General features: G+C 56.1%; 1 protein-coding gene across 1 annotated transcript in view; it reads left to right on the top strand.

The window, feature by feature from the left end:
• Positions 1–756: 756 nt before the first annotated feature.
• Positions 757–25,350, top strand: part of NEK6 (NIMA related kinase 6) — an 82,605-nt gene continuing 58,011 nt past the window's right edge. The window contains exon 1 of the mRNA XM_046023280.1: positions 757–893. The gene's annotated coding sequence lies outside the window, so the exon portion shown is untranslated. The remainder of the gene's footprint in view (positions 894–25,350) is intronic.

Here is a 25,350-nt window from a genome sequence, read left to right as displayed (position 1 = left end):
ACAGTTCTGCCTGAGGAGGAGAAGCAGTCAGTGTGGAAACAGGAACTGTGTGAACCAGGCGCGGCCCTTCTTGGGGGAGGGGGTGTGTGTCTGTTCCCTTAAGAAGTGCACCGGGGAACTGAGCAGCAGCCTTTGGGGCCCTATGGAGACTCTGTCTCCTTAGAGGGGGGTCTTAAGCATTCATTAGTAGAGCCTTCCAGAAAGCTTTGCACGTTGGCTTTTACTGTCTTGGGGTCCCCAGGATTTGGGGAGTTTCAGATGAGGAGATGCTGGCACTTTGAGGGCAAGGAGCCGCACCTTCACCAGCATGTGGAGATACCCCTGGAGCCTACTTCTGAATGTGTGTTTGCATTCAGTAGGCACATAATAAGGCGCTAGCTGACTGGCCAGTGTGACCAGGACCGAGAATGGAGCAATGTTAGTAGATGGGTCCCCAAGGATGCGGGGGAGGGGTCCACGGAGTTCGCTGACTTCCGACCCTAATCCTAAGTGTCTAGAACCCGAGAAGGGGGGAGGGGAGTCTGCTGGGTCTGACTCCCCGTGAGTGTTTGGGCCTCAGTTCCCCCGTCTTTGAAATGGGGGGCTCGGCTGGTCGGACCACTCGCGGTCCGAGGGGCTCCGGGACGCGGAGGGGTCCGGGCGCCGTGCGGTAGCCGCGGGGCGCCCCCCGGGCCAGCGTGGCGGCAGCGCGCACGAGCGCAGGGGGCGGCGCGGCCCCGCGGTGGGGAGGGGCGGGAACGCGCGCGGGCCCGCGCAGGCGGCGGCGGAACCAAGCGGACGGGCGTGCGGCCGCGGCGCCGCCGACTCGTGTGGGACCCTCCGTTCCGGCCGGCCGGCCGCCCGCCGGGCCGCGCGCCGCTCCTCCCTCCGGCAGCCGAGCCGCCCGCGCGTCGGTGAGTGGCCTGGGACCGGGGCCCGGCAGGGTCCGGCCGGGGAAGGGGCGGGGGCCCGACGGCGGGGCCGTCACCCCCAACCGGGGCGACAGGGGTGCGCGTGCACACGCGCGCGGCCGCGACTCGGCGGGGGACAGCGGGCGGGGGTGCACGCGGGAGGCCGGGGCGCAGCGAACCAGCGAGTCTCAGCGTGTTGGCGGCCGTGCGTCCGAGCGTGCGTGGGCGGCGTGTGTCTGTGTGTCCCTCGGGGTGTGCACCCGGGGTGTGCGTGCTGGGGCGGACACGGTGCGTGTGCACGTCGGAGGGTCTAGGTTGGGTGGCTTGCGGTGAATGAGTGCGGGGGACACGGGCATGGCTCCCCTGTAACCATTTATTGTTTACTATTTGCCGGGGAGTGTGCCAAGGACTTCACGTGGGATCCCATTTTTGTGAAGGAGTTGTGTGTGTTTAGGGAGTATGTGTGCGCACGTGGGTGAGCGTTCACAACTGATTTGTGTGTGCATTAGTGAGCTTGCGAGGACAAAAGTGCCTGTATACGCCACGAAAGAAGAGTATTTTGTGTCCAGGAGTGTGTGTTTACTACGGAGGGTGAGGGTCCCCCCCCCCTTGCACCCACCAGGGGTCTTATAAGATGTGTCCACCCCTGGCCCGGATGCCAGGGAGCCCACGAAGAGAAGTAGGCTGGGGGTGGGCACCCGGTGGGTGCTGGGCCTTGTGTGGTGACTGAGGGCGGAGGTCAGACCCACAGAGCCTGGCTGGGCTTGGCAGAGTGGGGGAGACCTTGGAGCCAGGCCTTGGTAGGGCCGACTGGCAGGACCCAGGACGCTCATGCTGGGCCGGGGCTCTGGTGGGCCTAGCAGAACTACTTGGCCTGGTTCTAGAGGACTTGCGTTGAGTTCTTCCTAAATACCTCTCTGGGTCGCTTGGGTTTGTTCCTGCCCCTCTCTGACCCTAGCAGATTATAACCTTTCCCCCAGGCCTTTGGGGTTGACAGGGACCCTGACCCTGGGAAAGCCAAGGGTCCCAGGACACTTGTCTGTGTATTGGAGGGTCTCTCTCTTTCTCTGCCTGCTCTGCAGTAGATAGATATTGATCTGATTTATTCATTTGTTGAGCCTGGGCTCCAAGCATGAGCCCCCAGAACAGTAACAAATTGATCACAGCAGGCTTGGGACACTGGCTTCCAAAGTCTGTCCTGCAGCTTTGACGGGCCATTTTTTGGGGGGCTTTATAAATGTCGAAAATCTCTGCTGTCGAAAGTCTTCATTGCTGTAAGGGCAACTTTAGAAACACTGAGCTCCCTATTTCCCCTGAATTTTCAAAACTCAGCTTGCCTTTCTGAGGGGAAAATGTCGTGTGCAGGCAAATCTTGGAGGCACATTTAAAAATCGTGGTGTTAATGGAAGAAGAATTTCATTGAAAGGGACGCGCAGAGCCGGCTGGAAGCGCCTGTTCCCAACGCAGCAGCTTCCCGAGTGAACTTTGGACGTCTTCTTTTAGCAAACAAAACCTGGAAGGAAACAAAAAAGATCCACATTCTTTTTCTTTTTTGTCCTAAAAAAATGAAACACACACACACACACACACACACACACAATACCTTCTGGGTTTGCTGGAAATGCTGCCTCTCCTCTCCCCTCAAGGCCAGGCCCTCCCTCCATCCCCCACCCCCAAATAAAATATGCCTGTGGGGAGCTGTGAATGAGTCACTCCCTGGCAGAGAGCCCCACGGGCAAACATTTGGGAAGGTTCTTGCCTAACTTCCCAGAAGAAAAGGCCCAGGATTTAAAATGGTCCCTGTGGTTTGTCAGCCTCTGCCGTCCTGTCTGCTTCGGAAATGACTAAAAAGTAGTTTCTGTATTCAGAAAATAAAGTCTCAGACTGAAGCAGTGGCCCAGGTTGGTCTGGGCTTTGGGCCATTCAGATTGTTCAGGTTTCAAGAATGGAAGCTCCTGGCTTTGGGTTGGGGGTGGGGGAGGGGGTGGCCATTTCCAGTGGCCCTGAGCGAGGAGGGAGCAGGGAAAGGGGATGACAGGAAGGCATGTTTAGGGAGCACCTACCGCGCAGAGGACAGGAAGGCATGTTTAGGGAGCACCTACCGCGCAGAGAGACAGAGAGGTCCAGCCTCGGACTGCTGAAAGGAGGTTGAGGCAGAGTCCTGTCACCTGCTTGACTTCAAACCTGTCCTCTGCACCAGGGATGCGACACTTGTCTCCCGAAGGTGCACAGATGGGGTGCTCAGTGCTTTCATTCACACCTGCTCCTTTAATCTGCCCCGTAAGGTAGGGGGCTGTCATCTCCATTTTATAGATGACGTCACTGAGGCTCAGAGAGATGAAATGCCAGGCGTGGTTTCATGAAAGTAGCCCACACCTAATGGCCACCATTTATCAAAGCTATGCTGTGTGCCAGGCATGGTACCAAAAGCTTTAAGGGCCTTAATTCACTCAGTCCAGTCAGCAGCACGCAGATGGGAGCTATCACGATGCCCATTTTACTGGTGAGGAAACTGGGGACACGGAGAGATGAAGTCATGTGCCAGAGATCACGGACTGCTATGCGTTTGACCCTGGGATTGAACTCAGACTTGTCTGAGCAGAGCCTGCACAGTCTTCCCACAGGACCTGGAGAGTCATGGTCCCTGTCCCAGGTTCTAGTGGAGCTGGGTTCCTCGCCAGGCTCCCGGCTTCAGGGAGAGACCTTCCTGAAGGGGCTGCCTCCTTCCTTGTCCTCTCCTGCCCCTCTGCTGTGGACAACCCACACCCAGGGCCGGGACTGTCAGCTAGAAAGGGCTCACAGTTCACATTTTTTTTCTTTCCTCATGAAGTGCCAGAGATTGGTTTCAGAAGGGAAGTGTCAAAACAATCGTCAAAAAGAGAAGAATATCCCCTTCCTCTTCTCTGGTCAGGCCAAGCAAGGGAGTTAGAGCGGGGAGGGAGGAAGACCCTGGTGAGTCATCCGAGATGAAATGTGGGTTGGCATCTCCAGGCCTGTGCGGGGAGGAGCCCGCTGGAGCACTGCCCTCAGGAAGGGCCCAGTGTGTTCCAACCCTTGGTGATGGCGAGTTACCCCCTGACTCCCCGTTCTGAACATCTGACAACAGGATCATTTCTACATAGATTTCTTGTCACTCGCTGTTCTGGCCCTGTGCCTGTCTCTCTGCCTCATTCATTTCCTTTCTTATCATGGGTTTCAAGACGCGGTTCCCGAAAGGAATGTGGTGTGTGAGGACCTGTGCGGTTTGGGGGTGTGTGGGCGGCCCCTGCAAGGGTCCTTTGATGTTGGAAGGAAAAGGTATTTCTCTCCCAAGTACACGCTCTGCGAATTGATGAACATTTGCAAATTGCTTTGAGATGCGTTAATTTAAGGTGTGAAATAATAGATCTTGTGCGAAGGCTCAGCCACGTTTCTGGCATTGACGGATTTCTCTCCCGTCTGGCCTGTGATTTGGGGAGGTAAAAATAGTCCTTGTATCTACATTTTTTCATCTTTATTTATTTATTTATTTATTTTTGCTGATGTCATTCTTCTGAAGCGGTGTGTACATCAGCATGGACCTTCCCTTGGCTGTCACTGCGGATGGTTGCCAGAATGCTGGTCACCAGGACGTGCAAGGGTCCTAGGGAGCAAGCGTGCTCCCGAGCTATGTGTGGGGAGGTCATCTGGGGTGCTCTTCCCCTGGGTGTGTGAAATGGCTTTAAAACGATGGCCAGGTTTCGCCAAAGATCCTCAGTGGATTTTTTGGTATTTGGCCATTTTATATCTGACTCTTGGATAGTGACAAGATGGTCTTTGGGGAAATGTTTTTTTTATTTTATATATATTTTTTAGCCATTTATTTATTTATTTATTTAAAGTGAGCCCATTGCCCACTGTGGGGCTTGAACTCATGACCCCGAGATCAAGAGCCAGATGCCCCACCGACTGAGCCAGCCTGGTGCCCCCAAAATATTTTTATTTTAAAAAGAAAAAATCAGGTCAGTCAGTGGCTTCACCCATCCCTGTCTGAGCTGGGTGACACGTTCATAGCCCCTTCTTTGGCCCAAACTAAATTAGAGCAACAGCCTCCTCAGACTCCGCTTCCAGACAGGACCGGACATTGGGGCAAATCAGTTAGTGGTGTAACTTCCTGTGACGTTCAATTTGGGAACTTGACCGTGGTGTGTGATCTAGCATTTTGACATCTGTCCCTCTAACAGACTCGCCTGTGTGGAAACAGACCCACATACACAGCCTCTGCTGTGTTGTCTCCAACTCTGGATTTTTCCACAGACGACTGCTCTGGTGGTCTGGTGGCAAAGGCCCAGTCTTCTGGCCAGGCCTCTTGGCATCCACCAGCAGGATCACCGCACCCCAAACCCAATAGGCGGCTTTGGCTGGGCTCTGGGGGACAGACGAGTGAGGGGCCTGCAGAACTGAAAAGTGCCGCCGCGGGGATCTGAAATGCATTCAGTTCCAAGGACCTTGATCCACATGGAGCCTTTCTTCCTTTCTCTTCAACATCTGCGTGATGGTGACCTCATAGAAAAGAAAAAGGGGCTTTATGTAGGAATTCCATAGAGTGTGAAGGAATTTCTGCGAGGGAAGGGGGAGGGAAGCTGCCATTGAGAGCCAGTCGGGCTGCATTTCCTTGAGTTGTTTAAGTCTCACACTTCAAAATTAGGCTGGAGGAGGGGCAGTGCTTGACCTTGGAGAATGGAGCTGGCGCCTTAGAGGAGACCTCCCCAAAGCCTAAGACTCCCTTAGAGGAGAACTCCTCAAAGTCCCCAAGTTGTAGTTGAGGAAATGGGACGAACCCTTCGCTGCAGGTGAGCAGCAGAGTCAGAATTTGTCCACGACCCCCCTCCCCAAGGCCAGCCCTCTCTTGTTCCTTGTTGTCCCCAAAGTCTTTGACAACTGGGAGTTGTCCGGAAGAGACTTGCAAAGGGGCATTAGGTACCCTGCAAATGACCTTCAGCTCTACCCCGGAGAAATCCAGTAGGCTCACCATCCAGAGAAGAGCCACATGCCCATTTTACAGAATGGAAACTGAGGCTCAAGGAGGGGAGGGTGCCAACCCACCATCACATTAAGAACTTGAGTTTGGGCACCGAGCGGAGTGAGGTGGGGCGTCCCAGAGCAGGTCATTCGCCTCCTCGAACCTCAGTGTCCCCATCTGGGAAACATGCAACATTATGACCTCCAATGGCTGAGGGAAGAACGACTGGAAATAACGGGCGTAAAGCCCTCCGCACACGGCTGTCTCCCTGGAGATGCTTGATGCTCCCTGCCTGAGTTTTTATGGGAGGCGAAGAAATTATGTGGTTATTAAGGACCTGCCCAGGGTCACTGGGCCGGAAGGTTGCTTCCCTGTCGAGAGCATTTTCAGCGCCCCTGCATCTCGAGGCCCTAAATCAGGCCGCAAGCAGCACTGGGATCTCTCCCGGGGGCCGATGGAGCCTGGCCCTGTGGTCATGACCCTCAAAGTAGCCGGGGGGCAACATGGCAGTTTGGTAAAACGAGGCGGGACACAAGTCAGGGTGCTCTGGGTGGCTCAGGGAAACGTTCAGAAGTCAGCATTTTGTGCTCCCCCACGACGCCCGGAAAGGGGAAAGGGAGCCTTCGAAGGTTTTGATGCGTCCTTTTGGCGTTGGAGGGTCTCGGGAGGCCCCGAGAGCGGTGTCAGCCACAGTGTGTCATTAAGCAAGGCAGATGTTTTGTTAATTATTTACACAGCATCGGGGGGTGTCGGGGGGCCCATCAGAGGTCTGTGCTGACAGGAGCGGCTGTCACAGACCTGGGCCTGGGGGCAGGAGTCCTCCTGGAGGACCTGGGAGCATCCCTGCGAGTTTATGTGGGGCTGGCTTGTTGTCCTGAGGGAGAGGGCAGGGCCCACGGAAGTGGCCACCCTTCCAGAGGACGCTTCTGTGGGCATCCGTGCAGCTCTTCACACCTGACACCCCACCCTGGTGCGTGCGGTAAGGGGCGAGCATCAGTGGTCCGTGGAGCCACCTTTGAATCCAGCGCCTCTACTCCCTCACCTGGAAAATGGGCCAGTAGCCCCAGGCTCAAGGCCCTGGATTCTTAGACACTGGGCAGATGAGGGGGGGTGATTTGCCTTAGAAACCCAACTTTAGGGGGCGCCTGGGTGGCTCAGTGGGTTAAGCCTCTGCCTTTGGCTCAGGTCATGATCCCGGAGTCCTGGGATCCAGCCCCTCATCAGGCTCTCTGCTCCGCAGGGAGCCTGCTTCCTCTTCTCTCTCTGCCTGCCTCCCTCTCTGCCTAGTTGTGATTTCTCTCTGTCAAATAAATAAAATAAAAATAAAGAAACCCAATTTTAGGACTAGAATTGTCAAAAGAAAGGGGTCTCGGATAAGAGCCTTCCCTAAGAGGTCACAGAGGGCAAGGGACGCTAGATGGGGACAGGGCAGCCCTAACCCTTCCCACAGCACTGACCCTGTAATGTGTTTTCTAGAAGGAGCGTTTGCACGGGAGTCATTTTAAGAAAGATTCTTGTATGAAATATCCATAATCTAGATGTCTGTGGAGACAGAAAGCAGGTTGGCGGTTCCCGGGGCTGAGGGAGGAGGCATGAGGAGCCGCCGCTCAGTGGTACAGGGTTTCCTTTTGGGTGATGAAAATGTTTCGGACCAGAGGTGGTGAATGCGCCAAATGCCACCGAATCGTTCGCTTGAAACGGGTTAATTTTATGTCACGTGGAAAATTTTGTTTACAAGGTTCTGATGCTTAAAAATATAGGTATGAAAGCCTCCCATTTTACAGATGGGGAGACTGAGGCCCAGGGAGGCTGTGAGCAGTTTCCAGGGGCGTGGCTGACCAGGACGCTTTCCCACCTGTCAGGCCAAGGCTCTGGTCATGGGGCGTGGGCCCAGGCTGTGTGCAGATAGTCTACGGCAGAAACACAGAGCTGGTCACCGCTGCGTGGGTGGAGCGGGCTCCCTGGTTAGCCACACACGACCGTCCGCTCCCGCACTCCTTGGAGAAATATCTCCCGACGTTGTGGGTCAGTGTTATTCTGGGAGCTGGCCCGGAGCCCCTCTCACGGCCCCACCCCACAGCCCTCTAACTGCCTGGGGAGGAGGACAGGGCTTGTATCACACACCCCTGGGGGTGCCTGCAGGTGGCATGTCTCCGGCTCACTCCCGGGGAAGCAGGAGTGCTGCTTTCCAGGGAGGAAGGGCCTCCGAGCGGGCCTCGAGGGAAACACGACGTCTGCCCAGCAGGCTGGGTGCGGTGGGAAGGCCTGGAAGTCTGAGAGCGCTGGGGCGGAGGCCGGTGGACCCCAGGGTGGCGGTGGGGGGGGGGTCCAGGGGATGGGGAGTTGGGAGCGAGACCAGGGTCCTAGGCGGTGGGCAGCCCCCCAGCAGGGGGAAGCCAGGAACGTCTGTCACTTCCTCCGCTGTTGACCCCTGTTCTTTGTACGGGGACCAACCCTATATTTCGTTCCTTTCTAACCCTTCACGCGGGTTAGCCCCCTTCCTCCTCCCGGCAGTTCTCCGAGGCGGGTGTCATTACACCGATTTTATGGATAGAGAAACAGAAACGGAGACTCGAGGTTGTGCGGCTCTTAGTTAATCGTGGTGGCTCCGAGGTCTGGTCTGTAGAGCCGGAAGACGGAGGCTGCCATCTGGAAACGCCTGTCGTACGGGCTGGGAGTTGGTGCCCAGGCGCAGGGCCTCCCAGGCAGCTGGAAGGAACAGCACGTCCAGGGAGCAAATGGTGGGAGAAGAGGCTGCCCAGGCCTCCGGGGATCTGGGGGAGATTCGGTCATTCTTGCGAAAAGAAGAAACGTTCTTTCTACCTCTGCCTCTCACTTCTTAACAGTCTTTCTCTCGCTACTCTGCTCCAGCCCTGGCGTCTCCTTCCTTTTCCTCAGAAAAGAAAATTTCTTCCTGAAATCCTTTTCCCCCGAGTGTTCCCATGACTTGCCCCCAGCCCTCATTCAGGACACCACAAAAGTCACTTCTCCAAAGAGGCCCTGTTGTCCCCGTCCTGTTGAAATGAAGCCCTCACTCCTTCACTCTCCACTCCCTGACTTGGCCTCACTTATCTTCAGGACCCTCACCCTTTCTGGATTCTGTATGTCTGTTTTCCCTCTCTCGGACTGGAATGTAAGCTCTGTGAGGATAAGACTTGATCTGTGGACTACCACTGGGTCCTCGGTGCCCAGGATGGTGCCTGGCACATAGTAGGTGCTCAGTTAATATTTATAGAATGCACGGGAAGTTTCAGGTGGGCAAGTGGAAGGATGCTTGAAGAATGTCTATGTGGACTTACTGAATCTGTTAGCAAACGTTGCTTCTCCCAGTGGGCAGTGAAGGGCTGAGTTGTGCCCACTGAGCCACCGCTGTCCAGAGAAGCTTTCTTAGATAAAGGCTCAGGTTATTCCTAGAGAGGGGCCTAGGCTTAGAGAAGGGCTTGTACCTCCCAACGTTATCAGGGTCTCTTCCTTTGCTCCTTTCCTACTGATGGGGCTCCTGGTGCCTGTATAGGAGTGGCTTTGGTTTGGAATGGATGGGTACGCGTCTTCAACCTGCATTTTCTATCGAGTATACTTTTTTTTTTTTTTAAGAGGGCTTATCTTTTGAGGGTTGCTTACGGAAAGGGAGGTGTTTAACTCTCCCAAGCAACTCCAGAGTCTGCCCAGCCCAGAGAATGGGGAGTTGTGGGTTGAAAGGGGAAGGGATTGCCTAGCTGGTGTGGCCTTGGCGGGCTACCAGCGTGGGTGCCCAGATGGCGGGACCACTGGGGACCACATGGATGGCAGACAGGGAGCCCACCCATAGGTTTGGCGGGTCCCGCAGAGTCCAGCCAGATTTAGTTACAGCAGGATCTAAAGTGTGGACTTGGTGTGCCTGAGTCAGTGTGTGTGCATTTCCTTTGTTCATCTCCCCCAGGACTTTTCGGAGCCTTTTGTGTTTGTTTTAATTGCCAGCCTCCTCAGCTCACCCAGGAGAAAATGAGGACTGGATTTTTGTCAATGCAGAGCCTGGGGACAAGGGTGAGGGCTGCCCACTCTTGATGGTGACAGCACAGCATTTGGGAACGATGCAAAGAAAATACTTTTCCTCCAAGCTAACAACTTTTGTTTGCACATGCTTTTATGACATCCCAGGCCTTCCGATATCACCCGTCTGTCGGTTCGGCATGTGAAGACCACAATTTCCAAACTCTCAAAAGGGCAGTGGTCTGTAAAAGCATTTTAGTGACATTTGGGGACAGGAGAGGCTGTTTGGAAGATGCTGTTTGGTTGCCAGTACATAAGAAGTTTCTGGATGCTCGAATGGCTTATGGGGTGGCATCTTTGAAATTGCACAGTGCTGAAAATTCTGGGACATATGGTCACTGTGATGTGCTAATGTTAGCAATCGAGATATTTAATTACCCAGAAAAACCCCTTTGCCTATCCACTACGGGTTACTGGAGAGCCTTTATTTCTCAGGAGGAAGGTCTCACACTGTGTAATCCGGACCAGCAGACAGGGAGTGATTATCCCTCATTAATTTATTAGCTAATTAAGTGATTTATCTGGTCACGCATTTATTCCTCTCATTGCTGCTCACTGGCAACATTTGCTGGGTCCTACTCTGTGCCTGGACCGGTGCTGGACACCGGGGATAGGATGAAACTGAAGAGCAGATAGGACTGAAGCCCCGCTGGGTGCCAGCCCGTCAGATGATGCCGTGGGTGACAGGTGCCTTCATCTCCCCATGGACATTTACTGAGCACCTACTATGCTCAGGCCCATGGAGATAGCGAATGAAAATGACACACGGTGCCTTGTGCTTTGAACTCTCATTGCATTTTGATGGTGTCTCTTGGTCCTGGCCCTGAGCTTTCTGTGGCAAACCCAGCCAGCCACCGTTCACAGGTCCTCGAATGAACCAGAAACAATCCAGATGCCCCAGGAACCAACGTGAGAACAAGGCATCCCCTTCACACATTGCGTCTCAGCTCCACATCTTGCCGCCACCCGGCAATTTGAGACAGAATGTGAGATCTCGTGGTTGGCTAAATACATAAATATTTTATGTCTCGATATTCTGAAAACGAAGCCCAAATGCGCAGAACTGCAGCACATCAGTGCTATAGATCGTATGTTATAATAATCTGATGACATGTTGTTTAAATATTTATGGACTGATGCGCCATGACAATGGGGGGAGAGAGCCTTGGAGCAGAGTTGGGGCAGATGCTAGAAAGGAGGGAGCAGACCCACGCGATCCTGGGAAGTGGCACGCGACGCTCAGGTTTGGGGTGTGAGGTTTCGGGGTTTCGGGACGACAGCAGCGGCCAGCACCTGCTGCAAGCCGTGCCCTTCACCGATGTCATTTCGTCTAGTCCTCACAGCCACCCTGCGGGGATGCGACTCTTAGTAATCCCAAGTGACAGAGGGGACACTGAGGCCCAGCGCAGGTCAGATCTGCCTGAGACCCCACAGCTGGGGTGGCCCTGGGTGCACCCCGGGTCGTATTCACACACGTATTCACTGTGTGTTCTGCTCCGTCCATGACCAGACCTGTCCGAGAAGCTGCCGCCACCCCCTGGTACTAACTGGACTTCTAAATCACAGGAAAAAAGGCGACATCTGTGGCATGTCGGGCAGGACTAGAACCCACAGGAACAAATCTGTAACCCAGGAGGGGCGATCATGCACCCCCCACAGAGCCCCCAGGCCCCATGCCTGGCACACGGCGGGGGCCCTGGATCTAGCACTTCTGCCCCTCGGCCATTCTGCTCGCTGCTGGTTATGTGGTCATGCGGGGAGCTGTCTGCAGACTGTCCCCAAGTTAGTGCCCAGGGCCCCGACCTTTGCATACGCCTTCCCCTCTCCCTGCCATGCGACCCTGCAGAGCTGAGACACCTCCCAGCCTCCGACAGTCCTGTGAGGAAGTCCCCCTGCCTCCACCTTACAGAGGAGAGGCACCTGCCGACTCCCAGAGCCTAGTCCCTCCATGCGGGAGCCATTCCTTCCACGGCCTCCCAGAGGCTCTGCTGGGTCAGTCTCCTCCCACCGGCTGTGCCTCCACCATCAGTCCTGCCCGTTTCATCACTGCTCAGTGTCCTGCTCATTGGCACATCCCCAGCACCGGAAACAGGGCCTGGTCCGTGAGATGAAAATAAGTGACCAGTGGTTCAGCTGCGAAAAAGAAGCTCCAGGGACAGGGGTGAGGGCAGAGCTGAGTTCTGAGAAGCTCTTCGGCCAGTGACTGTGTCAGAGCGCATGGATATTCCCCTGGGGCCTCCGAGACAGGGGCTGGGGGTCATAAGGACATATAGATGGAAGGTAGGGCCTGCTACGTGGTTTGCATGGCCCAGCACAAAGTGAAAATGCAGGTCTCCTTGTTTAAAAAGCTGAGAAAAAGCTTTTTCCTTCACCATCTCTTCCTACCTGTCATGGTGGCTTTTCTTAGCGACTGAATGCCATGCACAGGGACACTCACCTGCCCCCCCCCCCGACTGCCAAGGTTGGAGGATGGCAGAGGTCACTGGGGACGGGGGTCAGGAGCAGGGCTACCCGTGAGCTCAGGCTCCATCGTCCCACCACAGGCTTCACTTAGACCGCACAAATTCCAAGACGAAGACTTTAGGACAGTGGACACAGAGCATGAAGCCCCAAGCAGGGGGCTCCCTCCGGAGGGCAGGGCAGGGGGAGACGGAACTGTGATGGTCCGTGAAGCTGGCCCTGATGAAGGGCCATAGGCTCCTCCCACCGGCGAGCACACTGCACAGAGCTTGGGGCCAGATTTTACCTGGGGGAGAAGTTCCACCGTGAGGTACTCTCTACAGACCACCAGCCTGGGCTGTGAGTGCTGTGGTTGGCCGGCTGGTCTCCCGCCTCACCCCGGGCCTCTCGTGCCAAGGACACACCGTGGACGTGGGTCTCGCTGGAAATGCCCCCCTCATCGCATTCCTCGCGTAGTTGCCCAGTGTTACTGCATCGACAAACCCATCCCTTCCGACTGCTTGTCCTTGTGTGATGTGTGACAAGGGTCAGATATGAGATGATGATCTTGCTGACCCACTCGCTCGGGAAGAACGCCAAGCAGGTGGTGCCTGAAGGATGAGAGAGGGCGGGGAGCTCAGATTCCGCCGGCTTCCCACGCTGCTCCTCGCCCTGAAACAGGACTGGGGCTGGTGGCCACAGGGTGTGGACATCTGGCTACGTGAATGAGGGAGGCTCAGGAAAGTTGACTCTTGCTTATTTTTTAGCACCTACTGTGTGCGAGCGATGGGGCCAAGTATTCATCTGTGTTGCCATAGTCAATCCCCACAATAACTTTGGGCTGGCCCCATTTTTCAGAGGAGGATAACTGAGGTTCAGAGATGGAAGCCACCAGTCCGAAGCCATAAACCACGTGGTTTGGAAACTGAGGTTTGAACCCAGGCCTGGGGCCCCGCCTGGCTGAGTCTTGGGCCTCCACTCTCCATTGCACGTGCGTGGGGACGGGACACGAGCCGGACTGCAGCCACCGATACTTGTCAACCCCTCCTTGGCGGGGAGCAGGTCCCGAGGCTCTAGCTACAGCACCCCCTGCCCCAGACCAGTCTCAGGCCAAGATACGGGGGGCGGGGGGAGGCGGTGGGTTAACCCGGACACCCTGCATGCCAGCCAGACCTCTGCCTTCTGTTCGCCACTCCCCTTGGCTTGTTGCTTCCCGCTGGGGGCCTCAGTTTTCTCACTTGCAAAGCCAGGGGCACGTCTCAGTTCCTGTCCCTGGGGGGGGGGGGTTTCACCACCCAGTGAGGTAGGCACGGGCATAGCCGCCATTCAACAAGAGGTCGCTGCTACTGTACCGAGCAATTAAGGACACCGCATGGGGTGAGGACGGCAGCTTGGGGACACCTGTGACACTCCAGGGATCCTCTCCATGCTGGGACATTAGCAGTCTCTCAGCCCAGAGCTGCCCCCTGGGACTCTTCCCTTGCTTGTTTGTGTGGTCATTCATTGAGCCAACAAAGCCAGGCACAGTTCTAAGAGGCATGACGAACAGCCTTCTGGCTGGGGAGAGCCGGCATAAAGAAGACGGGAGTAAAGTATGTCCCACGTTGCTGGTCCAAGTGTGGGAGACAGACGCAGGGGGCTGAGATGGGGGGCTCTCTCCTGGGGTGGTACTTCCATGGCCTCCTGAGATTTCACATGTTGTCTGTTGTTCTGGATCCCAGCTCCCCCTCTTCCCTCAGGCTCTCCCAAGACCTTGAACTGCTCCGTCTTAGGGCTGCTACTTACCGGCACCGACCGAGGCAGGTCCTGGCCACATATTCTTGTGCCGACTCCTCCCGGTGACCCTGGGAGACAGGTTCTTTAGTCCCATTCTACAGACAAGGGAAGGGCGGCTGAACGAAGCTGAGTTGGTGGCGCAAGGGCACACAGTAGGTCTGTGGCTGAGCCAGGGTTCGAACCCGGGCCTTGGGCTCCCAGAGCACACACCCCCCCTAAACCATTTTGTTCTAGCGTGGGTGGGTGTCTTTGTGTTTCCAGGCATGAAAGGAAGCCACGTGTTCTGCGCAGAGGAGCAGAGGCTCAGCAAGGCCCCTACTGTGTGTCCAGGCCGTGCTGCGTGCCGCAGGAGGGTATAGTTGAAAGGAATGCTCAGACTGGCCAGGAAGTCTTTGCTCCAGGGCTGTGAGGGGGGTAGGGTTAGCTCAGTGGTAGGGATGAGGACGCCGAGGCCCAGAAAGTTCCCCCAGCTGGCAAGTCACACAGCCCCAGACAACCTGTCATCAACCACCGCTGTCTCAGGCCGGCTTCACCCTCCGCCCTCATTTTGTACTTGGACCAGCCAAAGCCCAAAGAGCAGTTCAGTGGCTCGACTCCAGATTGGAGGGGGGTGAGCCCTTTGTGTAATTTTGGAAATGGACACCCTTCCCTCAGCGAAATCACTTTTGAAATACCACTGGTTCTCAGGGCAGAAGACCAGAGAAGCTCTAGTGGGCCGTGAGGGCCTGTGGGCATGGGGCTGGGAAGGGCGCTGGGGACAGGGTTCCTCACCGGCCTGACACTGGGACGATAGGGTTTCCCGACCTGGTGGGACAGGGGAGGGTGCAGACAAGCCCTTTCAAAGAAAACGTTTCAAAGAAACGTTTCAAAGAAAACGTTTCCAGAGCTGTCCCATCCCACCATTAGCAAACAGTCCTTAAACAGCGAGGAAACCGCCGTGTTCTGTCTTCACAAAATGGGGAGCTGGCGATCAGACCTATTTATTTAAACCCAGAGTCGACGAGGCTAAAGACCTCAGCTCTGAGCGGGCATGCTGCCTCGCTGTAGCAAGGGGAGCCTAATCTTCAGGGTTTTCTTCCCATTTACGGGGTTTTTTTTGTTGTTGTATATTTGTAAAATGAGACTTCTGCTGGCAAAAGCAGGTTTTAGCGCGTGCGGCAGCTCTTTCAAGACCTAATAAGGCCCCAAAGGAGGGTGTGTTCTGGCAAGGCTTTCCTTCTCCCCCGGGGGTGGCCCGATGCGGCTTGCCTCCTGTACTCCGGGCACCGCGGACCATCCGTCTTGCTTCCCATTAACAGAATTACCACAATCACTTCTGCAAGGACGAGATGGGCCCTTTGGAACTGCCTTGGGGAAGGAGGCAGGAGCAGCCACCACGCAGTTTTGCTTATAGGGAAAAGGAAAGGAAAAGAGCAAAACAAAACTCTCGGACGGTTCCTGGGCCGAAGGGCCTGGGCCCCAGAGGAAAGGGGCCGTGGGGCGGGTCCAGCCCTGCTTCCTGCTCACGTTCCCAGGTGGGAAGTGCCTGACCCCTCTCGGAGGAGAGCGGACCGCCCAGAAGATGGGGCCTGGGGTTGGCAATCTGGGATCCTACCCGTAGACCCCTGTGTCAGGGAACAAAGAAGTTGGGGCTGCAGGTTAGAAAGACTGTTTCTGCCTTGGCTTGACCTGCGCCAGGATGTCGGAGTGATTTCCTGATGGGCGGCTGGGGGCTAGCGCGGGGTGGGCCCAGTCTCTCTGTCCTCGTCGGTAAGGGAGGGACCAGGAGCTTTCTGCCCTTTGAGTCTCCTTGGTGGGCCCTTGATACCTGGCTTCGGGTTGAGGTCAATGCCCCCAGAAGCTACAGGATTGGCCTAACAGTAGGAGGGAAAGCGAGGAGAATCCCAAAGCAGTGGTGAAGTCACCAGGCTGTATTCCGGAGGGAAAGTCCTGAGTCTAGACCTTCCACCTCGCCAGGGGTGAAGGCTCCCCATCCCATGCCCAGCACCTCCTTCAGCAATGCCGGTTCTCTCAACAGGGCTGTTGGTTGTATAGAATTACCCACTGTCTTTTTAAAAACAGCTCCTCGTCCTGTTGCCGTGAGTGCTTTTTCATCCTTGTCCATCAGGGGTTTACACATGCTAGCATGAGCTAGGCTTCCCCTTGAAACAGCTCCATTTTTTAAGTGAATCCTAGGCTCAGAGAAGTGAAGTGACTTAGCCAGGGTCACACAGCAATGCTTTGGACCCAGGTCCATCTCCCCTGGAAGCGCCCACCTTGGTGCCAGTAAGGATCTGCAGGGGAGAGCCCGGTGGAGAGGGCAGGCTGGGTGGAGCGCTGGGAAGCAAGAAGCAGGGGTTAGGAAGACAGCGCGAGAGGCTGTCTGGGGCCAGTGTGGTCAGTGACAGGTGTCACCTGGGATCAGGGTCAGGCAGGCAAGGCGGCCTTGGATGCTGAGCTCTGGAGTGATGACTTGATCCCGAGGCTTTGAAGGCTGATGCAGGAGGGGCCGTGTTTCTGGTGGCATGTGTGGAAAATGGTCCTGGTGAGACCGGGAGGCTGGGGAGGGGGCGCCAGTGTGGATGGGTCACACGGAGGCCACAGTTCCACCAGGAGGGCCTTTAGCTCTACACCCCACCCCACTCCCAACTCTCCCACCCCCGTCCCTGCCCTTCCTGCTGCGTGTCTGGCAGGAGGCCCCTCCCCTCTGAACCCCAGCCTCTCTCACAGCTTTCTTGTGAAAAGCAAGGCCAGCACCTGCGACTTGCTGGGGACAACGTGAGAATAAATGGTAAAATATGTAAAGTGCGCAGCGCGGCTTTGGGAAGGAGGGAGAAAGGTGCCGTGGATGTGTGATGTTCCCCAGATCCGACTTCTGCTTGTCATTTCTTCCCTCCCTGTCGGAGAAGCTGTTTCAGTTGCTGGGGATGAGCGAAGTCGGAGTTAATGAGGGGGCATCTGCGGAGGCCTGGCCAGCTCAAGGTGTCTGTCGCCAAACACCTTCATCTCCCGATTTCCAGGCCCTCTCATTAATCTGCAGGAGCCCTGGTTCTAACGTGCTTCCCAGGGATTGAATTGTGGTGTCACTGTGATTGAGTCCTGATTCTCCCTTGATCGATTGATTGGATTGATCTGGCAAAGTCAGAGGCAAAGCTGTGAAAGCGACCCACTCTGAGTTCTGATGGACGTCTGTGGCACATTGCGTGTGTCGGGGGGTGAGCTGGGAGCAGAGCTTCCCCACCCATTGGGAGTCGGCCTGTCTGGCAGCTGGCATTAGCCATGCCGGGAGTGGGGCTCACTGCCCTGGGTTCAGTGTGCCACAGTACAGCGCCGTAAGTGCGCCCAGTGGAGAAGCTGGCTGTTCCCAGGATCTGTCCAGGCCAGGTTTTCCACGGAGGCAAGATTCCCTGGAGGATGAGCCCAGGCTAGCCCTGGGCTAGCCTGCTGTGCACCCTCCCCTAGAGGCAGGTGGTTCCAAAGCAGATGGGGTTCTGCCTGCCATTAAAGGACTCAGCCCCCTGCCCACCACAGGGCCTAGCACCTCCTAGGAACACTCCCCGAATATTTTTATGTTGAATGGATGGATGAGGTTAAGGAGATAAACGGGTCCCGTGCTGGCTGGGTGACTTCATGGATCTAGGGGCTCATTTTTATCATCACCAGAACCCATATTTCAGTTGGGAAGACTGAGATTCAGAGAGGTGAGGATTATGGCCAAGACACCAGCAGAGAAGCCTTGATTGGTCCGCCCATGTGTGTGACCTTCCACTCCCATTAGAGCTCTGGGCCCTCGGACTGGCCTTGCCTTTGAGATGCTAAGCTCCCCCAGGGCTGGAGGTAGCCTGCCCAGACCAAGTCTGCACTCCGGCTTCCACCCCAGAGCCAATCCCTCCGAAAGAGCACCCCCACTCAGTGCTGGGCTGAGATGGGGTTCGGGGTGCCTCCTGTGTGCTGGACACTTGGCCTATACCAGCTCATTGAACAAGCGAGCCTTTAGGTAGGTCTTCTTCCCATGTTCAGATCACAAAAGTGAAGCTCAGAGAGATGCATGAAACCTGGCCAGAGTTTCCCAGCAAGTAAGGGAAGGAGCCCAAATTCAAATGCAGGAAGGCCAGTCCCGGCTGGCTGGGGAGCAGGTGGCTGGGACCCGTAATCAGAGTCATGATGTTGGAAACAGAGCTTTCCCACGTAGAAAAAGCAGGGAGTCTGCCAGGGTTGATGGGCGTGGAGGGGGGGCAGCCCCTTGGTTCCCCGGGAAACAGGATAGATCGGGCCCCAAACCCACTCAGTCCCTGTGCGGCCACCGCAGCCCATCTCTTTCTGGCTTCTGTTTCTGCCCTTGTGCAATGGGAGGGCAGGAGGACCCGAATTCCCCAAGTGCCAAATGTGTGCCAAGCAGTTTGATACACAGCTGAGCTCATTGTCGCCGTGACCGTGGGAAGCCGGATCCCCTTATCTGCTTAGCCTGCTCAGCTCCGTTCCCCCCGACCCCCGAGCATTTATTGCTGTCCGGTGTCTGTGTCCGCCTCTCGACTGCTCGACACCTCTGGGGCAGGTAGGACCTCCTGCGTCGCGTACCTCGGACAGCACTCGGCTCCACGAGCCTTTCAACAAATATTTGACGACTGATGATGGGGAGAAGAGGAAACCGAGGCAGCAGGCAGAGCCCCGGGCCCGTCCAGTGCCGGCAGGGGCCGCCTCGGTCATGGACCAGCTCTCAGCCCAGAACGCCAGGTGCGCCTGTCTGTGTCCCCGAAGGTTCACACTGCCCGAAGAAACTTCCAGTCTGTGCCTGTGGCTTTGGATCGGCTCTGAAAAAGCGTGTCCTGTGACTGCTCAAGGAATCTGGGCCTTTCGCCCAGAAAAGAGTGTGTTTCCTGGCTTCCTGAGAACTGGGGCCCACCCTGCCCCTGGCCTGGGCGTACAGAATGGAAGGGAGGGAGAGATGGACTCCGGCCCGGAAAGCGACAGCATCAGACCTTATCGTCTGTCTGAGGTTGGCTGCCCCGTGCCCGAGACTGTCCCGGCGAGGCCGCCCCGGAACGGCCATTAACCCTGGCGCTCCAGACAGAAGTTTCTCCATCATCTAGGGCTTCCTCTGAGGGGGATTGTGCTCTTGAGTTACTGGAAAAGGAGCCTCCCTCACCCTCAGGCCGAGTTCTACCCCGGGAAGCCTCTCCCAGCACACCTCACTGGGTACCGCGTGGCAAATATACGGGCCAAACTGGGGTGACCTTCATGAAGCCCAGGGCGACGGGCTTCCAGCGGGAGACCGGGCATGGGTTTATGATGCGTCTTTGAAGGGAGCCGGAGTCTCCCCGGCCCGTGATGTCTGTACATCGAGTCATTTCACGGTGCGGTTTCCTTCTCCAGAGACGGGTCCGTGCTTCTCCCTCGTTGCCCTGCTTTTCCCGTATATTTTCTTTTCCTGGTGACCCTCCCTCAGTGACTGGCCTGGAAGGCGTCCTCCCGGGGCGGGGAGATCACCCAGTCCTCAGAGGGGATTTGCCAGAATTACCCACGGGTTAACTAGAAGAGACTGGACAGATTGCTGAGAGGGAGAAAATCTTTTTTGTGGACGTAGGAGCACAGGGGAGATAGGCTTCACTTCTCCTCGGCTAGCACCAGAGGGAAAAAAACAGTAACAACAACAAATCCCCCAGCAGGGCCCAGTGGCTTGAGTTTGCTGGTTCCCGAATGCAAGATCCAGGCCAGGCCTAGGGCTGCGTGAGACTCTCACCCAACCATTGCGAAATGGGAAAATTGAAGGACAGGCCTGGCATCAGCTACTTTCTTACGTCAGGGGTCCTCTTTTCTGCAGGATGGTGACAGTAGATGGAAGTTTTCCTGTAGATGCCAGAAAAAGTTGGCGGCTTTCCGTCCATCTTTGGAATGTAGGGAAACGTTATAGGCCTGTGAAATCCCCAGACCTGGGAGCCACTGGTTTACTTCCTCTGCAGCAGGAGAAGGCCAAGTTGAGCCTGAAGCCTTCCACGAAGCCCACAGTGCCTGGGGACCCCGGACGCTGGCGGGCTCTGCACGCTGGCCGCACGTGAGGTGGGGCGGGAGCGCGTTCATGATCGTTTCCACAAACTGGACGGCTTACAACAACTGTGGTTTACTCTCTCACGGTCCTGGAGCTAGAAGTCTAAAATCAAGGTGTTGGCCGGTTCGGTTCCTTCTGGAGGCTCCGAGGAAAGGCGTGATTCGCGCCTCTCTCCTCGCTTCTGGCGGCGGCGGGCAAGGCTTTGTGGTGGCGGGCAAGGCTTGGCGTCCTTCTGTTTGTAGATGCTGAACTCCAGTCTCTGCCATCAAAAGGCCTTCTCCCTGCATGTCTCTCCACTTATGAAGACACCAGTCCTTAGACTCGGGTCCCCCGAATCTGCATGATGTCCTCTTCACTTGATTATATCTGCAAAGAGCCGATTCCCAAATAAGGCCACAGTCCCAGGTTCCAGGTAGACCTGAGTTTTGCAGGGACACTGGGACAGCGGCCTGAGGGCGGGGGGAGGAAGAAGGCCTGTCTGCAGTGGGCACCGCCGAGTGTTAGTGCTTTGATGCTCCGGCAGCTGCTAGCGTTAAACAGGGTTCCCAAGAGGGACTGTCGTGACTTCCTGTGATGGCAGGGCCCCGGGGTCCCCGCTGACATTCCTGCCGAGGAGATAGGTACACACAAGGACCCAGGGCCAGGGAGGGAGAGCCGACACCACAGCCAGGGCCAGGTCGTGTAACTCAGGGGAGGTGACCTAGCCACCCTGAGCTCTGACTCCCAAGTCTGCGCTCTGTGCCCCACACTTGTTTATATCCTCTAATGCAGGGGCCAAAAATGAGTGGCTCGGCCCACTTGAGCCTCTTGAAAGACATGCCATCAGCATTTAGTCTTTTGGTGGCCCCAGCTAGGACCCCGCAGAGCCAAGAGCCCCTCAGGGCTCGGCACCGGCCACCAGCCCTGTCTGCGTTCCTGCCTGGAGTGGGGCCCCTCCCAGAATGCCAGGGCCCCACTGTTCTGGGCAGTACCACCAGCGCAGAGAGCCTGCTCAGTGGATAAAGGGCTGCCTGCCTGTGTGGCAGGAAGGAAGGATCTAGGCTCTTCTCTTCCTCCAGGGACCCTTATCTATATTGGCAAAAAGGCTCTGTGGTTAGACGTTTCTGGGTTAGCGTCCCAGTCCTGAAACCTCCTAGCCAGTGATCTTGCTGGAGCGAGTCCCAGGACCCGTCTGAGCCTTGCAGCTCCCCTCCCGTGAAATCCGAGCAGCGATTCTAGCCTGGAAAGATGAGGCTGTGGCTTAGTGGTTGTACCGCCGTTTCGTGAACCCCTCCAGTGCCTAGCTCAGAGCCTGGCGCATACTACGTGCTCAGTAAATACAAGCCAGATAAGAGAAAGTGGCTTAGAGCCTGGAATGTAAACTTCTCGGCACTCTTGCGACATGGTCCCTGTGTAGTCGCTTGAGAGGGAGGTTGTGTAGGCATTTCCTTCCTTCCGTGGGTCAACACGATTACCTGAGCTGACCGGGGCAGGCGTGGGGAGGTCAAGTGCGGTGCAGGTAGCTTTGGGGGAGAAAAGGTGCTACATCTGGGGCTCTGACTCCACCCACGATGTGTTCAGTAAATTTAGGCCCGGGCTTGGCACTGTGGGAGGCAGAGTGCAGAAGAGCACTGGAAGGGGAGTCTGCCTTAGCAGCCCTTACCAGCCCCACGTGCAGAGGCTCGCTGCTCCTCGTCGGTGCCACTGAACCGCCCTCTCTGTCCCACAACCGATGCTGGGCATGCCAGCTTCAGGCCTCTGCACCTGCTGCCGCCCCCGCCTGGCATGCCCTCCCCCTGCTCCTCTGCTCAGAGCTGCTTCCTGTTCTGACACAGGCCAGACGGATTGCACATCCCTTTTGCTGTGTTTCCACACCCTGGGGGTCCAAAGCAGTGATCACCCGGGGTTGCAGGTGCTGATTTGAGACTCCTGTCTCTAAGCGAGGAGCCCCATTGAAGACAGAGGCTGGTCCGAGTATGTGTTTGAAAAATTGAGTGGACAGACAATTTAATGTCCTTGGACACATCACTTCTCAGCTCCGGGCCTGTTCCTGTCTCTGAGATATAGGATGTGGACTGGTGGGTTCTGTGGGGTCTTTTTGAGGTCTCTGGTGAGACATGCACTGTGAAGTGAGTTCCTCCTGCTCCCAGAAACAGAGCAGGAGCAGGGCAGCGACTGCACATGTGTGCCAAATGGCCATGCTGTGCATGGAGCATGGGGAATTTCCCGAGTGCTCAGCGCAACATTCCCAGTTAATCGATCCGGGTGTCTTTGAAAGGGCAGGACCGAGGCAGCCTTGATGGAGTTATTTTAACCGCAGTCAGGCCAACCCTTCCCCACCTGTCCCTCTGCAAGAATTCTCCCCAGGCCAGTGGAGGAAAGAATGTATGCACCTGCCCCCCTCCCCCAGCTCTCTCTCTGCACTTCCGTATCTGGCCAGGGCTTGTCCTGAGGATGTACACCGCAGGTTCTGCCGGGGTCCTGTGCTCCAGGCTGGCACCTGGTTTCCAGCCTCCACCTCTGTTATCACGCAGCAGAGCAAACTTGCCCCTCTCTGAGCCTCAGTCTCCAGATCTGCAAAATGGAGACAGTAATTCCTCGTGGGAATGAATAAGTGGACCCGAGTCCGGGGCACAGTGTGTGGCCTGGGGCAGGAGCACATGATACGGTGGCTGTTCTTCCTGGCACGAGTATCCGTGGCTCTAGAGACGGGGCGAAACAGATCTGCAGCCCGCTTGCTTAAGCCAAGAAATGTCTGCTGTCTCAAGAATTTTGTTTTGGAAGACAGGTTTTGGGTCAGAACCTTATTCCCTCAGGAATTTCACGGTTGAGCCTGCAGGCACATTTCATAAGCTTGGTGGCCACCCAAGCCTTTGAGCCTTCCACGTGGATGTTCGTTCCCAGGTCAGGCTTTTCGGGAATCTCTTACACAGCTGGGCTGCCTGTCGCCTCAGTAGCGTCGTTTCCACAGAGCGGGCTCTGTCTGGCTATGAATAGATATTTTTTTCCCTCTTTCTTGGACGCCTGAATAGCAGTCTCCCTCCTGCGGTCCCAGAGGCCGACCTGCATGGAAAACTCCAAAATGGACATGAGAGTGGGGCCATCCACTCCAGCTCGGACTCCCGGCACCCAGTGAGGCTCAAAGAGAAGCGGGCCGATGGCTGTGGCTCTCAAGTCTGCCGAGCAAACAGAAGAAATCAGAGGTCACAGAAAAGACAGCAGCGCAGAGTGGCAGCCGAGACTGTGGAGGACAACCCGGTGTTTCCAGAAACAGGCCTGCTGGCAGCCGAGCCCCAGACGCAAAGCCCCTGAAAGTGGGATTTCTGGAGATGAGCTAAAAGGGCCTTGTGGTTGGGGGAGCGGACTCTGGAAACATACCATTTCGCTCCAGATCCCAGCCCTTCTGCCTGCACAGCAGGCCTGATTGTCATAGGCCTCAGTCTACCCCTTCTGTAAATAGAGATGATAACGTCCCTTGAGGGGTGAGGAGACTGACATCACTTAAGTGCATCAGAACAAGGCTTGACAAATAAATAAGGGTAAACTGAGGCCCAGAGAGGACAAAGGACTTGTCTGTGGTCACCCAGCCGGTCACTGGGGCAGCCAGGCTGAAGCTCATGACTTTAGTCTCGTGGACGTGTCCCTCCTCCCCCTTCGCCCTCAGTCAGACTTCTTCAACTCTGCCTTCTGCAAAGGAAATCGCGTGACCCTTCAGCCCGCAAAAAAATTCAGACTGCACAGAGTTTCAGAAACCTCTTTGGGCTGGCTGGGGGCCTTGCTGCAGTTCTGTTTGCCTGCGAGTCCTTTCTTCTCTCCCTTTTTTTTTTTTTTTTTTCCTTTTAAAGTTCCAGAGGGTTTCTCCTTTTCTGTCTCCCCAAATAGAAAAAGTTAGCTTTTGGTAAAGGAGTTTGAAGGCTTAGATCCCTACTCTGTGTCCCTGAGCCTATCCACCCACCCACTCCAGGCCCCAGTTTCCCCATCTGTGAAATGGAAATGTTCCCTCCCTTGATGGGTGGGCAGCCCACCTGCCAGCCTCCGGGGACAAGTTAGCTGGGAGGTGCCACCCTGGGGCCATCATGTTGACGGTCGTGTGAGCACTGACTAAGCAAAAGCCGGTGACGCATCCTTCTAGGAAGTGAGGTGAAATCCACCAGAAATACCACCCACTTCCGCCCACCTCCTAGTTTCAAAGGTTACTTGAATCATCTGAATTGCTTGCATTTTTCTCACTCTCCTGTTTCAGCGGAATGGTTCCCCAGCCCCTCTGGGTTGAGCCCAGGGTGGCCAGGAGCATCCCATCTGTGGGCCCCGAGGGTGTCAGAACTGAGGGGCTTGGTGGCTTCCTGATCTCTGCCGGGGACCCCAGCTGTGGGCCCTGGATGCTGCCAGCCTAAGGTCAGGCCCCTGAACTTAATTAACTCTCCTCATCTGTGCAATGGGTCGATGAGCTCTGCCCAGCAGGGTGAGATCTCCAGTCCAGTACAGCTGGGTCGGGGTCCTGCCCCTTCTAATTCCCCTTCTCCTTCCCACCCCCAAGGCCCTGGCTTACCAGGGAGCCAGTTGGAGCATGGGAACTGTTGATACTCCTGAGGCCTCTTCCTTGGCGAAGCCAGGAAACCTGGAGACAGATGCTGGCATGTGAGGGCCAGCAGCATCCTGACAGGAGCCTTCCCAGCCTTTTAAGGGGGAGCCCAGGGCCCAGAAGGGGAGGGCTTGGAGGAAGGAGGCCATGGAACCAAGACTAACAGCCAGGTTGCTGGACTGGAGGACCTGGCCTCACCCCCTAGTCCTCCTGTTCTCTCCGTGTGGCCTTTGAGGTCACCTGGCACCATCAGGGGCCCAGTCCACCCGGGCCTAGGAATTCAGAGATGGGTGCCATGCTGGGCCTAGAGCAGGAGGTAGGGATTCAGGGCTCAGCCCCACTTTGCTACCCCCTGACAGTGACCTCGGGCAAGGAATGCCCACCCTTGAGCCCCCATCTCAAAAATGCTGCTCTGCCCACCTCGGAAGGTTGTCACATAGCTTCCTAAGATGGTGTAGGTATCAATCCCTTTGCAGATATTCTAGAAGTGTCCAGATGGGAAGAATTTAATATTTGTCCCCCACGGGGGCATTCATATGTCCCTTTCTCTCAGACAGTGCTAGGTATAGAGTAAGTGCTGGCCCATGGGAGCCATGGTGGTGGGGAGGGGGACAAGCGATTGTTGAATGAATAGGTGACAAAAATTATT

The sequence above is a fragment of the Meles meles genome, chromosome 11 (genome assembly GCF_922984935.1).
Source record: "Meles meles chromosome 11, mMelMel3.1 paternal haplotype, whole genome shotgun sequence".
Lineage (NCBI taxonomy): Eukaryota > Metazoa > Chordata > Mammalia > Carnivora > Mustelidae > Meles > Meles meles.
Note: the sequence above shows the minus strand (reverse complement) of the source record. Positions and strands in the feature narration are given on the sequence as shown.